Source organism: Bacillus rossius, chromosome 2 (genome assembly GCF_032445375.1).
Source record: "Bacillus rossius redtenbacheri isolate Brsri chromosome 2, Brsri_v3, whole genome shotgun sequence".
Classification (NCBI taxonomy): domain Eukaryota; kingdom Metazoa; phylum Arthropoda; class Insecta; order Phasmatodea; family Bacillidae; genus Bacillus; species Bacillus rossius.
Genome location: NC_086331.1, coordinates 99,471,008 through 99,484,958, shown reverse-complemented (window position 1 = coordinate 99,484,958; position 13,951 = coordinate 99,471,008). Strand labels below are relative to the sequence as shown.

The window sequence follows — 13,951 nt, the reverse complement described above, 5'->3', positions numbered from 1 at the left end:
ACTGCGGAGGCGTTCGTGGTGAAGAAGGTGCGCCTGTACAAGCGGCTGTTTCCTGGGGGCGAGCCTGCGGAAATGTTGGAGCACATTGTCGAGCTGATGCGCCCGGAGATCCGCCCACACCTACGAGCGATGACGCGGCAGCCCGCGGAAGGATTTATACAGCATGCACGCGCAGTGGAAATAGATCTGCGAGCCGTGGGAACGACCAGAACCAACCAGTCATCACCTACCACCCCAAGGACTACTACATCCGCGGACGCCAGGGCGTTGATGCCCTACGTCACGCCCAATCGTGATGACAACATGGGACGCAACAGTGTCGGCCAGGGCGGCCACCCTCCACCAACGCGTCGGACACGCGCCATCGGTGACGGACGGCCACCTCAGTGCCACACGTGCCTGTCAGGCACGCTCCACTGGCACGAGGACTGCCCGGTACGAAACAGATACCGGCCCGACTTCACAGGACAACGGCAGCCGGGAAACGGGCGGCAGGGGGCGGCGAGCGGAGACAGCTTCCCTCCCCCGCACCACAGACAAAACACAGATTGATGACAACTGGGCCCCTCCTGGGCCACGTGGGCGCGGCGGAAGCAGACCTACTACGGATTCCGATGGTTGTCAACGGGCACGCGGTCCAAGCGCTTGTTGACACCGCCGCCAGCTACAACTGCGTCACAGCACGGGTGGTCAACCACTCCAGGTTCTGGCCCCGACCGGGCCGACTGCAGCTGGCTACTTCCGGAGACGCCACACCCAGGGCGTCGCGACGCTGGACGTGTACGTGCAGGACCAGCTGTCAACCACAACTGCCGTGGTGGTGGAGCATCTGCGGAACGACGTCATCTTGGGTCTCCCGTGGCTTGCCGAGCAGCACGCCTTCATCGACGTCCGAGCCGGGTGCGTGCACGTTGGCACCCAGGGACGCCGGACGGCCTACGGACTGAGGCAGCCTATACCACCCAATGTAAACAAGGTCAGTCTCGACGAGTTTCAGCACGGAGTTCCCCCCGAGTTCCGTGCCTCTATCCAGAAGGCCATTGATCAACAGTGCAGTGTGTTTGCATCCGCGGATCCGTTAAAGCGTACCACCATAACTGAGCATGCCATTCCTACCTATCCTCACGAGCCAATGTTTATCCCGCCCGGTAGCTACGGCCACACAGGTAGACAAACAATCTTAGATCAGGTCCAGGACATGCTTCAAGATGGGATAATAGAGCCAAGCGAAAGCCCCAATAATTTTCAAGTTATGCTAGCGGAAAAAAAGGACGGCAAATTATGTTTTTGCGTAAATTTCAGACCCATTAACAAAGTCACTGTCAATGCCCCGCCCCCACTACTGAACATAGCGGATACTCTCGCAGGGCTGGGTAACGCCAAAATTTTCTCATCCCTTGATCTTAAAGCCGGATATTGGCAGGTGCCAATCAAGCCAGAAGACAGATCGAAAACCGCATTCACTGATCCAGACGGACACAGGTTCCAATTTTGTGCTATGCCCTTCGGCTTGCAGGACGCGCCCGCAACTTTCCAGGGAATGATGACGTGAGTCTTAGACAATTACTCCGGTAAATTTGTAGCAGCCTACTTGGACGACATAATCGTGTGGTCACAGACGTGGGAGGAGCACGCACACCATCTTGCGTTAGTTCTAAAGCGCCTAGCGAGTCACGGCCTCACGTGCAACAGGAAGAAATGCCATCTAGGGACCACGGAGCTAGATTTTCTAGGCTTAGTCGTCAACGCGGAGGGGAACAGGCTGACGGAGAAGCAGCTGAGCGTCATTGTAAACAAAGAGCAGCCGCGCACACGTAAACAGCTACAGAAATTCCTCGGCCTAGCCAACTGGCTCAGAGCCTTAATCCCGGAGTTTTCCATTGTTGCTGCCCCACTGACAGAACAGCTGTCCCCTAAGCGACCGTTCAGGTGGACCACCGAGACCCAAGGGGCCTTTGACGAGTTGAAACGCCGGTTCCAGGACTGCCATCTACTGGCGCGCCTAGACCCACACAAACCTCTCATCGTGCAGACAGACGCCAGCCAGGAGGGGATAGGCGCGATCTTACTACAACTCGGGGAGGAGGGTGAGCCGCGAGTCATTGAGTACGCGAGCGCTAAGTTGGGGGACGTAGAACGGCGATACAGCGTTAACGAACGGCAGTGTCTGGGCGTCATCTGGGCCCTTAGACGCTACCGTCCGCACTTAGAAGGCCAGCGGTTCGTGCTACGAACAGACAGTCAGTGTTTGAAGTGGCTAGCCACAATGCAGGGACGACGATCGAAGTTGACGCGTTGGGCCATGCTGTTACAAGCGTTAGACTTTACAGTTGAGAACGTGCCTGGTAAACAGAACGAGCTAGCGGACGAGTTGTCCCGCAATCCGGACGACACCGTCACGGCACGCGATGACGCGGAGTGGGAGGAGCTGCTACCGCCATCTAGCGCCCGCCCGACTATCCACGCACGGACGCCCACGTCACACGCGGCCGTCTGCGCTATCGGCCAGGACACAGCACCCACACTACCGCCGGGCGCGGAGTTGGACGACCTTGACGCCTATGTGCGAGCAGTGCAGATCACAGATGCCGCGACACAGGCACTTGTACGTCGTTGCGGGAGTCTAACTGCGAGGGGTACCGGACGGTAGACGGACAGCTACAAGCACGACCTAAGGGGATGGAAGGCCCGTGGCGGACGTTTGCACCAACCACCACACGCCGAGAAGTGTTCGAGATGATGCACGTCAACAGACTCGCCGGTCAGCCGGGCGCAGACCAAACACGACACGACATCCGGGAACTGTTTTACTGGCCAGGGGTCAACCAGTTCGTGCGGGAAAACGTGCGGAGATGCAGGCACTGCCAGCGACGCAAGACGCGCCGTACGGACGGGACAGCACAACAAATACCCAGACAGCCGACGGAGCCCTTTCACACAGTAGCGCTCACCACGATCACCGCGAGGGAAAAAATTCTTACTGGTCGTAACGGATTGTTTCACTCGCTGGGTAGAGGCGTACCCCCTCTCGAACGCCCGTGCTGGCACCATTGCGCGGATCTTGGAGGCGGAGTTTTTCCCTAGGTGGGGATACCCCCGGGTAATCCTGACGGATAACGCTTCACAATTTGTCGGACGTCAGTGGACAGAGCTGGGCAGGAAATGGCGGACAATACTACACACTACACCCGTGTACCACCCCCGCGCCAATCCAACGGAGCGAAGAAATCAGGAGTTAAGGTGCAGCTACGCCTCCGTCTCTCTGACGACCACTCTCAGTGGGACACTCACATCCCCGACATCTTGTACTGCATCAGACGGGTGAACGCAGCGACGGGCGAGACACCAGCCACTATGTTGCAAGGGCGGAATCTCACCCTCCCAGGGGAGTATCACGTGCGGCAAAAGCAAGGGACGGGACACGAAGAAGCGGAAACATCCGAGCGCAGGATGAGACGACTGGCTGAGACGCGTGACGCAGCGCGGCGCAATCAGGCGGTGTATCAGGCCCAGCGCACACCAGAGACCACGCGCCCGCCACCGGACTTGAACCCAGGACAGCTAGTCTATGCGCGGCTACACCCACTCTCCGCGGGACACCGTAATTAATGTGCCGGACTCGCGCCGAGATGGATCGGCCCCGTGCCTGTCCTCAGAACGGGCCCTACAACCATTGCCATACGGTTGCCCTCGGGACGAGCCGCCAGATACCACCGCGACGACATCAGAATAGCACACGAGGCGGGAGAGGGAGAGGCGGAGTCGCTGATGAGTGAGCCAGTCCCTTTCACTCCACCCCAGGGGGGAGGGGCGAGAGGGCCGGTCACGTCAACACCGGCGGAGACGGACGCGCAGGAACCAGCAGAATCCAAGAGCCCAGAAACGGTACTGGATGTGCAACCGAGACGGCTGTTCAAGGAATCGACAGATGCAGATGCACCTTTCCACGGATTCGACGCAGATTCGGCGAAGTACGCAGACGAACCCGAACCACTCACATGGGAACCAGGAGACGAAGAGGAGAGATCCGGATCACCGGAAGAGCCTCTATGGCCCCTTCACTATTCCCTGGAGGAATCCACGTTTACCATGACGGTGGAAGAACCAGCGGAAGACGAACCAGAGCGAACGGAACAGACAGCCATCGCAATGGAAATACCCACGCCAGCGCCGCGCTACGGACTCCGACCCCGCCAGCCCGCCAAGCAGGCCAGCTGTTGCGTGATACAGTTGCAGTACAGGGGTGACCAAAGCCACTGCGCGCGGAAGGAAGCGTCGCCATGCCAGGCTAATTAAGGGGGGGGCAATTGACGTCGGCCGGGGCTTCGCCCTGAGCCTGGACAGGCTCCGCTCCCTTCCTCACTTTTCCCTCCTGGCATTTCACAGCGAACGTGTGTTTGTTTTGAATTGCGCGCCAGGACCTCCCTCATGAGGGCGCTGTAGAAGCAGTGTGACGGCCCCTAATTATGTACCTAATTAATTATTGTAACCTTTTATTTTTAGCCCCAGTGTTTTTATGTTCAAGCCAACGTGCTCTTTTACTTAATTTAATAATACATTCTAGTTTTAAAGACGTTGCGCGGACGAATCCGCACGGACCGGAACTTGACCTCAGTTGTGATTCTTTTAAGTCCCACGTTAAATAATTACAGAAGTGTTAATGGTTTTTAATTAAGAGTATTATGTTTTGTAATTAAATGATGTGTTTTGTAATTATCTTCACTTTCGCCGGGGCACGAGATCATTAATTAACGTAACAGTTTTTGTACAGCGGAAGTGCGCCATTGCGAGGGTAGTGTAGCCAGTTCCTCTTCAACAGCCATCGAGAGTAGACGCGTCAGCACCCCGGGGGCCGCAATCTTTGTGCATCTGTTCAAGTATTTCTGTTTTATAATTTATTCCTAAATAATTTCAATCTCTAGCCCTCGGGGCCGCTCTCGGTCGGTGGGACGTTTAATTAAATATTTATATAACTCGTTACGAACTTCTTTGTCGCAGTCCACAGGAGACTCATAGCGCATGGCCACATGGTTGGCCCATGCTTTACCTAAGCTGATCCGTGCCCAGGCTTTTTACTGTTTTAATGGAGAACGTGTAGGGAGGCGTGAGTTATGTTATTAAACCTAAATTTTAACTGAGTCGTGAGTTATATTTTACGTAATGAGAATCCAACCTTTGTACGAGTGTGGCGTGCCCGACGCCTAGAGCGGACCAGGTTTAGTGTAGATCGACATAAGCGAATCAATAGGGCTGGTAACTCGTCCCACATGGGTCACGTCACGCCCTGAGAGAGAGGATCAGCCGGGGTTCACGTGCCCATTTCACGTGGTGGCGCCCATATAAACATCTTTCCCCGTGAAGCAGTCGAGAAGATAGCCCTCAAAGTGCTGTAAATTTAGAAAAATCAAATCCAAAGGACCTCATCAATTTACTGGTATGTGATAGTGAAAACCATGATTGCATGTTAAGAATAAGTCCAAACTGTCCAAATTCTGAAAAAGTACAAGAATACGTAAGAAATATTTTTACTGACTTTGATGATAAAGATGAAATTCAGTTTTAACAATGGGTAACTACTGCTAGCAGCCATTCACAAATGTTGATCCTTCCTTTATTTGAAACAGGGGAAAGAAAACATTCAGCCAAAAGAAATACTAGTTTTCATGGACTTTGCAGTAAACTATTCTTTTGATATCCAATATGAAATTCAGTTATATCATTGGGTGCATTCTGCTTGCACATTACATCCAGGAATTCTGTACTTCAGAAAGGATGGAGAATCATGTAATATGTCTTTGTGCCTTAAATCAGATTACCTAAACCATGATGTTCTCATTGTATATTAGGTTCAAAGAAGATAGAACTTACTAATTCATGAATAATTCCTTAACATTAATCAAGTGGAGTATATCACAGACGGTAGTGCAGCACAATACAAGAATTTAAAAGTTTGGTCAACCTCTGCTATAACTTGCAAAATCTTGATTTAAAACCTTATTGGACTTTTCATTCAACAAGTCATGGTAAAACCGCTTGTGATGGTGTTGGAAGATGTGTTAAAAGGACAGTACCTAGACTGAGCTTGCAAAGATCGTACAAAGATCAAATTTTAACAACTGAGCAGATGTTTCAATTTTGAAATGAATACTAAAATTAAGTTTCAGCTGATCAAAGAAGATGACATTCAAGCAGTGAAAGAAAAGCTTAACAAGCATTTCTCAGAGTTCACAACTGTGCCTGGAACAAGGTCCTTGCATTATTTCATCCTACTATCTAAAACTATAACAACAGATAAGTAAATTAGCTCTGATGAGAATTTTTTGTTAGAGTACTCTTTGACTGAAAAATGGAGAGCCTCAAAATTAAAAACAATTTGTATGTGTGTTCTGTTTATGATAAGTGTATTTGGTTAGTGCTTGAAAAAGAAGATGAAGATGCAATGATTATGTTTATGCATCCTCACTGGCCAGAACATTGTAATTATGGCCAGGAAGATTCATGCTGGGTGCCATTAGTCAACATTCTTTGCACTGTTGATGTTTCGGAACTTGAGACACAGGTTGGAAGGGTGCATTTATAAACTGACATCCATGAGTGAGAGAAAAATTACATCAAAATGGTCAAAATGGAATCAGCTTCTTCATAGAATGAATACATTGATAAAAAAAACTTAAAGTAGGCCTACTTCAGGTACGTAAAACATCAATTGACACCGGTATAGTAAAAAAAATTAAATTTTCATGAACCCAGCTTGCAGGCCTAACTTTGACTACTGTAATTCTGTAATTTTATTTTATTTGTATAAACTTATGTACTGTATGTACAGTTAACAAAAATTATATCCACCAAAACATTTCTTTAGATGGGGTGAGGGTGAAAAGGTAAATATCCACAAAATTTATTTCACCATTTTGTAGCCAATTTTGTGCTCTTTCTAATGGTGCCAAGCCCGAGATTGTAAAGATTAATAAAAAAAAGTTGTAATAGGATTACTTGACTGATGTTTACAATATTTGGTAATTCATTTGTTCCACTTCTAACTTAAATTGAATGTACTTCTGGGCATTTAATTACATTTTACAAAAGATATTTGAAATCTACATAAAATTCTGAATAAGTATGGGAATTTCACAATTCTACAATAATAACTATTATTACAAATTAAAGTTGAAGCAAGATGTCACCCGACTTTGGTTACAGATTAAAAAAATTCCACCAAAAGGAAACTTTGAAGGGCTTTTTAATTCCAAACTAGAGCCAATATTCCAAAAATGAAAAATAATGGTTCTTATATTTGTCTGAAGATACAATGTACCAAATTTCATTCAAATCTGAGATGGTGGGGTGGACAATGTATATCTTGGCTGGATAATCTGGCATGGAATGAATGACCCTACAGCAGGGGCGTAACCGGGGGGGGGGGGGGGGGGGTTAGGGGTTCAGGGTTCAACCCCCCCCCCCCCCTTAGCAACAAATATTTAATTAAGTTCTTATTCATCACTCAAACAAATTTCATATTAAAATTAATAAAAATTTTTACCATTACAATATTTAAATTTAAGTACCGAAATCTGCTAAAATAGCACTATTTTACACCTTAAAATCCAAATTTTCCCGCTTTAATACGGGGGGCCATGCTTCTTAACACCCCCCATACACAAATTCTGGCTATGCCACTGCCCTACAGGTAATATCTAGGAGAAGGATGTATAGGAAAAAAAAAATCAATAAAACATTTAAAAATGCATTATTTTTTAACTTCCTGATTTTTTTTATAATCATTAATGTAGCTAACCTAACCTAATCAAACGTCCAAACTTTTTAAAAGTATTTTTAATGTAGCTTGACTATTTTCCCATTTTTCCATCACTTAAGTCTATGAAAGCTGATATATGCTACTGAAGTTGCTCGTGCAAACAGCGAAATTCATTTACATATAGTGAACTTCAGAACTGTTCGGCCCTTGAAATGGACTTGTGTGAAGTGGTTTGCTACCTCTCAATATTCACATATATTCAACCACACAAATTACTGATACCACAGATAAACCTGAACATGGAGTTTAGTAAGTACCTGAATAATGCTTTCTTAAACACCAAAAGGAATTTTGAAGTCAGAATGACTCTGGTAGTTCATTCCAGAAACATAGAGTAGCTACAGAAAATATTTTGCATATGTAGTTATCTTATGTTATGGGATGAGCAAAGAACAATTTCTCTGAGAACATGTGTCTATATCATCTCAGGAACCGACGTACTGAAACTTGTTGACAAGATAGGATGGAGACAAAGTCGTTAATGTTTTCTTAAACAGTTAAAGGCAATGGAATGGTTGCCTATTATTAAGTTTTAGCAAAGATAAATAGTAAAATGGGGAGATGTACTCACGACTGTTTAAAATATAAATACTACTGAAACACTTGTTCTAAACACACTGAAAACTTGCGCACTGTTCCTCGATTAAATTGCCATAAACTGTATAAGGAAATCAAAATTAGGGTTTATGAGATAGGCCTACTGAACTAATTATTTTTTACAGTTGACAGCCTATTTCAGACTTTTAGGCCATGCAAAGTACCAAATGCCTTTCTATTGATCAACGTTACATGCTGAGACCAGTTTAGTGATATAATAAGTATAAGAACTGATTATTACGTATTTCATTACTTAGGACGGAATTATTTTTCCACAAAGATGTTCACTGAAGGATATAAATTTTGCCATATTAAATATTTCAATACAAAGGCATTCACATGTCATCTGAACTAAAGATGTATAGATTGGTTGTAAAACATTGCAAAGGTAAGTTATTTAATGTTTTTTCGTATTTCGTAGCATACCTATGTGATTGTTGGATTTCATTAACATTTTTTCAGAGATAGGATTTTCAATATGTTGCTGATTCAAAAAAAAAGGTTTTTCAGGTTGGGTCAGCTAGATCAATAATACGCATGGTAAATTTCTAGAGTAGTGGGTTTCCCATGAATTAAATAATAAAATTTCACAAAGTGTTTTCAAATACTACAGACGATCCACTATTTAACTCTAAAAGGGTGTGTCCATGGTAACTCGCGTTACGGTTTGACAATTAATTTGAAGTATATTGTGTTATTATTCTCATTCTAAGACAAGGAAAATGTTTAAAAATGTAATAAAACATCAATTTTGTATTTATGAAGAATATCCTCAATTTTCATGTACTTCTGATTAATATTGCACTTAATAATAAACCAAATTGTCTAGTAACTCACGTTACATAAAAGGGACATCATATTCTCAAATTATATCTCCGATGCTAATTTTCTGCTAATATAGACAGTTTAAAAATTAATGCTATTTATCCTGCCAAATATACAGTTACAAATTTCAATCAGTAAAGTTACAGAATCATATATAATACCTCAATTGTCAAAATGAAAAAGTAAGCATTAACATGATGGTAACTCACGTTACAGTAACTAACGTTACATTTTGTCTACATATCAATTTTGGACTTAAAAATTTAAAGCACAAATAAAACAAACAAAAAATTAATTAAAGGTGCTTTGTCAATGCATTAGGCCTACTGTATAAATGAGTTGGTATTGTGTTACTACAACTTATGTAATAAAAATTTCTATTTTCTATCATATCTGTATGCACAGTCCAATCATTAGAAAGAACTACTTTTCTTTAATGTTAATATTTTTCTTGAATTTGTAATGCATCCGCTTTCCTCGCATGACAATTTCTGGACAATGTAAAACTTTAACAATATGATTTTCTTTAACAAAAGTGATGTCTTCTTCATCAATTTGATGTGATGTTGCAAAATAATTCCACATGATTTTCTTCTTGTGTCTCTTTTCAAGAGGCTTCAAGCTGGCAGCAATAATTTATTCTTGAATTGAGAACTTGGTCCATCTGACCATACTCTGACATCGCTTACTTCTGTGGGAATCTCATCAAAAATTCTGAACATGTAGGCAACAATGGTATCTTTTGAATGATTTAAATTATCAGAAACAATAACAATAGGGTGCTGCTTTCCTTCATAGCACAGACTACAAGTGAACAAAGATACTTGTGGCTGGTTCCAATGATAACTTTGTATTTCCTGTTGGGCAATGCAAGTGTAATTTTCCTAGAAGTCTACCTGTACCAGTGCAATTTTCTTGTCGTGGTGTGGAGAGGCAGTCTTAGATCGGTCAATTCGATAACTATTAGTTTGTTCCGTTTTTGTGTATGAACGTTTTAGAAATTCATTACAAATACTGTTGATATATGCTATGAGTGTTTCTGCGCTGCCATCCTCTACAACCTTGCGTAGACCTTCTGGGAGCTCTTTCCAAACATGCCACTTGACATCACATGACGCACCATTCTCCTCTAACAGTTTTGCCATACACTTATAGAGCTTATTTTTACAGTCTTCGCAATTACTTAGCCAGCAATCTTCTCTGTGAGGTTGACAGAGATATTTATCCCAGAAATTTTGAGTGTACTTGGGAAAGCAAAGAAAAGTAGAATGCAAGGCATTTATAGCCAAAATGAAATTTTCATGGTATTTGCATAAACAAACGTTGTATGGCAACCTACTAGAATATTTTACATGTTTAGGTCGCAGTTCGCTAAATTTGCTTTTACCAATTTTAGTCTCTCTATTCTCTTCGCAAAACAAAGCATGAGTTTCACGAATTGATGAGAAAAGGTGTCGAGTTTGCAGATTTTGTTTAGAACCATCACTATACTTTACTGTTGTTACATCTGTCAGACCAGGGGCTAGTCTACTAATGTCATCACGTTCATAAAACTCAATGACTTTACTAATAGTCTCTGAACTTAAAGCCAATGGATTTGTGTGCTTAGTTTGATTAATATCGTTGATGCCTGGGATGGATTCAAACAATTTTTTTACTACATATGCTTTCTTACGTGGTGATTTTGGTAGTGCCATTTTAGCACGTTTAATGGCTTTTCCCGATGAACATGCACTCTTATACATGACACATGCTTCTACCGGTCCTGTAATAAAATATTGGAAGGAAACTCTATAGCCAGCAAATGGGTCATGATATTAAAAACATCATTCTAGGCCTAGGTAAATGGTAACTCACATTACACAAATGTGAGACTGAAATATTAATTTTGAGGTTATGTAAAAAAATTATTTCAGTCTTGGGGTTACTTGGAACAAATATCTTGCAGTAATTCTGAAAGTTCTTTTATGTCATGTAAATATTTATCATTTTAAAATTAAAAATGTTTGTTTTTGGTAACTCACGTTACATTGCATGACCTGATATTGATCAAGCATTAAGAATATATCCTACTAAATTCAAATAAATCAAAATGAAATATTTATTTACACTTACATTTTATCCTAGTTATTTTCTTGTTACATCCAGTTATCTTCCGTCTTTCATAAAAGTAAAGATAAATTCAATTACAGATCAGGTTAATGTATGTTAGTATCACTTCAACAGTACTGTGTACTCACAATCAGCTGTTAATAATACAAGTAAACATTTTTCCCGCCGAAAATATCAAGGCAGCCAAAATACTCCCATATATTAGCTCTCTGAAAAACATTAAATTGTATGCATAAAAAATATTTTTGAAAAAATGTTTTATGTCCACTTTCTTGTGGACAGACCCAAAACAGGGTTTGAAAACTACAACTGGATTCTGAGAAACTACTGTTTATAGATTGAAATAGGTAGCCTGCACAGCTACTACCGTCATGTTGTGCTTTAATAGCGTTGCGAAGACTGTTTTCCAAGAGAGATAGCCCTGATCCTTTTGTCACCAACCTACTGTTTACTTGATACCTGCTGCAACCTGATCCTGTGGTTCTCAAGAGGTCCTTAGAAATTCAGCATGGATGAGGCTGTTTTCTCAAAGAGAAGGATGTTTACTGTCAGGATGATACGGCTGGGACTATTATACTGAAGGAATAGGAAAAATTTAGAAGGTTAAAGAAAGAATGCATTATTGAATTTTCAATTGCTTTTTGGTAATTATGTTACGTCGCAGCTTTTCTGTGAATGATTTATCAATTCACAAGAACACTTTTTTTAACACTAAAGATGTTCCTCTATTCACCCTGAACACAGCATTTCTAAATTCAGATTGGTTTTTTGAAAAATACCCATTTATAGACTATTACATTACAATACCTGTGCAGAGATACTGTTGCCGCCATTTATTGTTTTCCCGTGTGGGTCTGTGAGTTTGTTTACAACAACTTTAGTCAATATAGGTATTACTTTAATAATCAAAGTATGTAAGTAGTTAATATTATGAGTGCATTGCAATTATAATGAAATTTTTTAATTTTTCTACTAAAGATCTTCCTCTATTTACCCTGTAAACAGAGTTTCTTAATTCTTACTGGTTTCTGAGAAATTACAGTTTGTAGCTCACATCTGATAGCCTACACAGTAATGTGGCTGCCGCCATGTTATGTTTTACTTGCATTGCTGATCCTGTGGTTTTCCATACATAAGAACATGTATATTTTTGATTTGGATATTGTAACGTAAATAATAACTTTAAAAAATTACGTGTGTCCCTACTGTGCATCCAAACCCAAGCATCAACCCTTTGTTTAGCAGTACGGAGGCACGAAGTGCAGACTTGTAATGTGTGATAGCATGTAACCTGTCGTATAAAAGTAATTAATACGTTTAATACACACAATAACAATTCCTTATATATTTCAGGTTATGTGCTATCACATGTGACATGTCAGCGCTTCGCGCCTCCAGTATGATAAAAAAAATCCCTGACAAGGTTTCATGCTTGGGTTTGGATGCACAGTAGGGACTCGTGTAATTTTTTATTTAAGTTATTAATTATGTTACATTGCGTTACAATATCCACATAGAAAATATACACCACAGGATCGGCAACGCAATTAAAGCACAACATGGCAGCGGACGCTTCACTGCATTAGGCTCTCAATGTTAACTACAAACTGTAATTTCTCAGAAACCAGTAGGAATTCATAAACACTGTTTCCAGGGTAATAGAGGAATGTCTTTTGTGTTCGAAAATAATATTTTCCTAATTTTACTTTATTTACGGAAAAGCCACGACGCGAGAAAATTACTGCTTTTTTCATATACACCACTCTCCTAGAAAATAACTGTCATCCAATAAGTTTCATATATTTGCCAATAATGTAGTAGGAAAAGGGTACGTTGTTATCGTCTATATTAATACATTAGGCCATACTCTAAATGTTGCTTCAATTTACCATTAAAAGTTTTTTTTTGGTTGTTCCCATATTATAAGGAAAAGGGTAGTATACGGCAATGATCTGAATCAAAATTTTTCGAGCCCTCCATCACTTTGTTTTTTTTCCCCCTCCGTTATATTTTTACCATTAGGAATAAAATATTGATTTTTTCTTTTCACAAAGTCACCTTACAATAATCGACGCGCCCACCTCTACATTATCAGTATGTAAACTTTTTTTTCCGTCATGCGTATTATCGGCATTACATTTCATTAATACTGCATATGCAAAACTGCAGTATGCTACTTACCAAGTCACTAGAGAGTAGTACGTTCAGCACAAAATGCAAAATAAAGAAATTTTTATATGTTCATCTGCTAAATTTAATAACCAAAATAAAAACAAAAAACTCACCCAAACAAATCACTTGTTTACTCAACCCGAAAACATGAGGTTTGTTTTACTCGAAGACCTATTTACTCTCAGGGCTCCGTACGCGTTTTACTTGCCGGAAACAGTGTGGCGGATGGCCGTTTTACGCGAGAGAGCAAGACGATCTCAGGACACTCAGGTTGCGAGACCTAAGATGTACATCACGTTCTGGCACTGCCCGAACACGCACGAATATTCACCTTCAGCCAACCTCGGGATTTGTTTTATTTTTGCGCAGGAAAAATGAATACAAATATTAAAAGTGGTCGGTTAGGTTAGCCGTATTCCAAGACACAAA

At 42.3% G+C, this 13,951-nt stretch overlaps 1 protein-coding gene across 2 annotated transcripts in view; it reads right to left on the bottom strand.

The window, feature by feature from the left end:
- Positions 1–13,741, bottom strand: part of LOC134529507 (uncharacterized) — an 82,074-nt gene extending 68,333 nt beyond the window's left edge. The window contains exon 1 of one of the 2 annotated variants that reach the window (XM_063363666.1): positions 13,636–13,741. The gene's annotated coding sequence lies outside the window, so the exon portion shown is untranslated. Of the gene's footprint in view, positions 1–13,531 lie in introns of both variants that reach the window. The other variant, XM_063363665.1, reaches the window with a different exon arrangement.
- Positions 13,742–13,951: the final 210 nt, after the last annotated feature.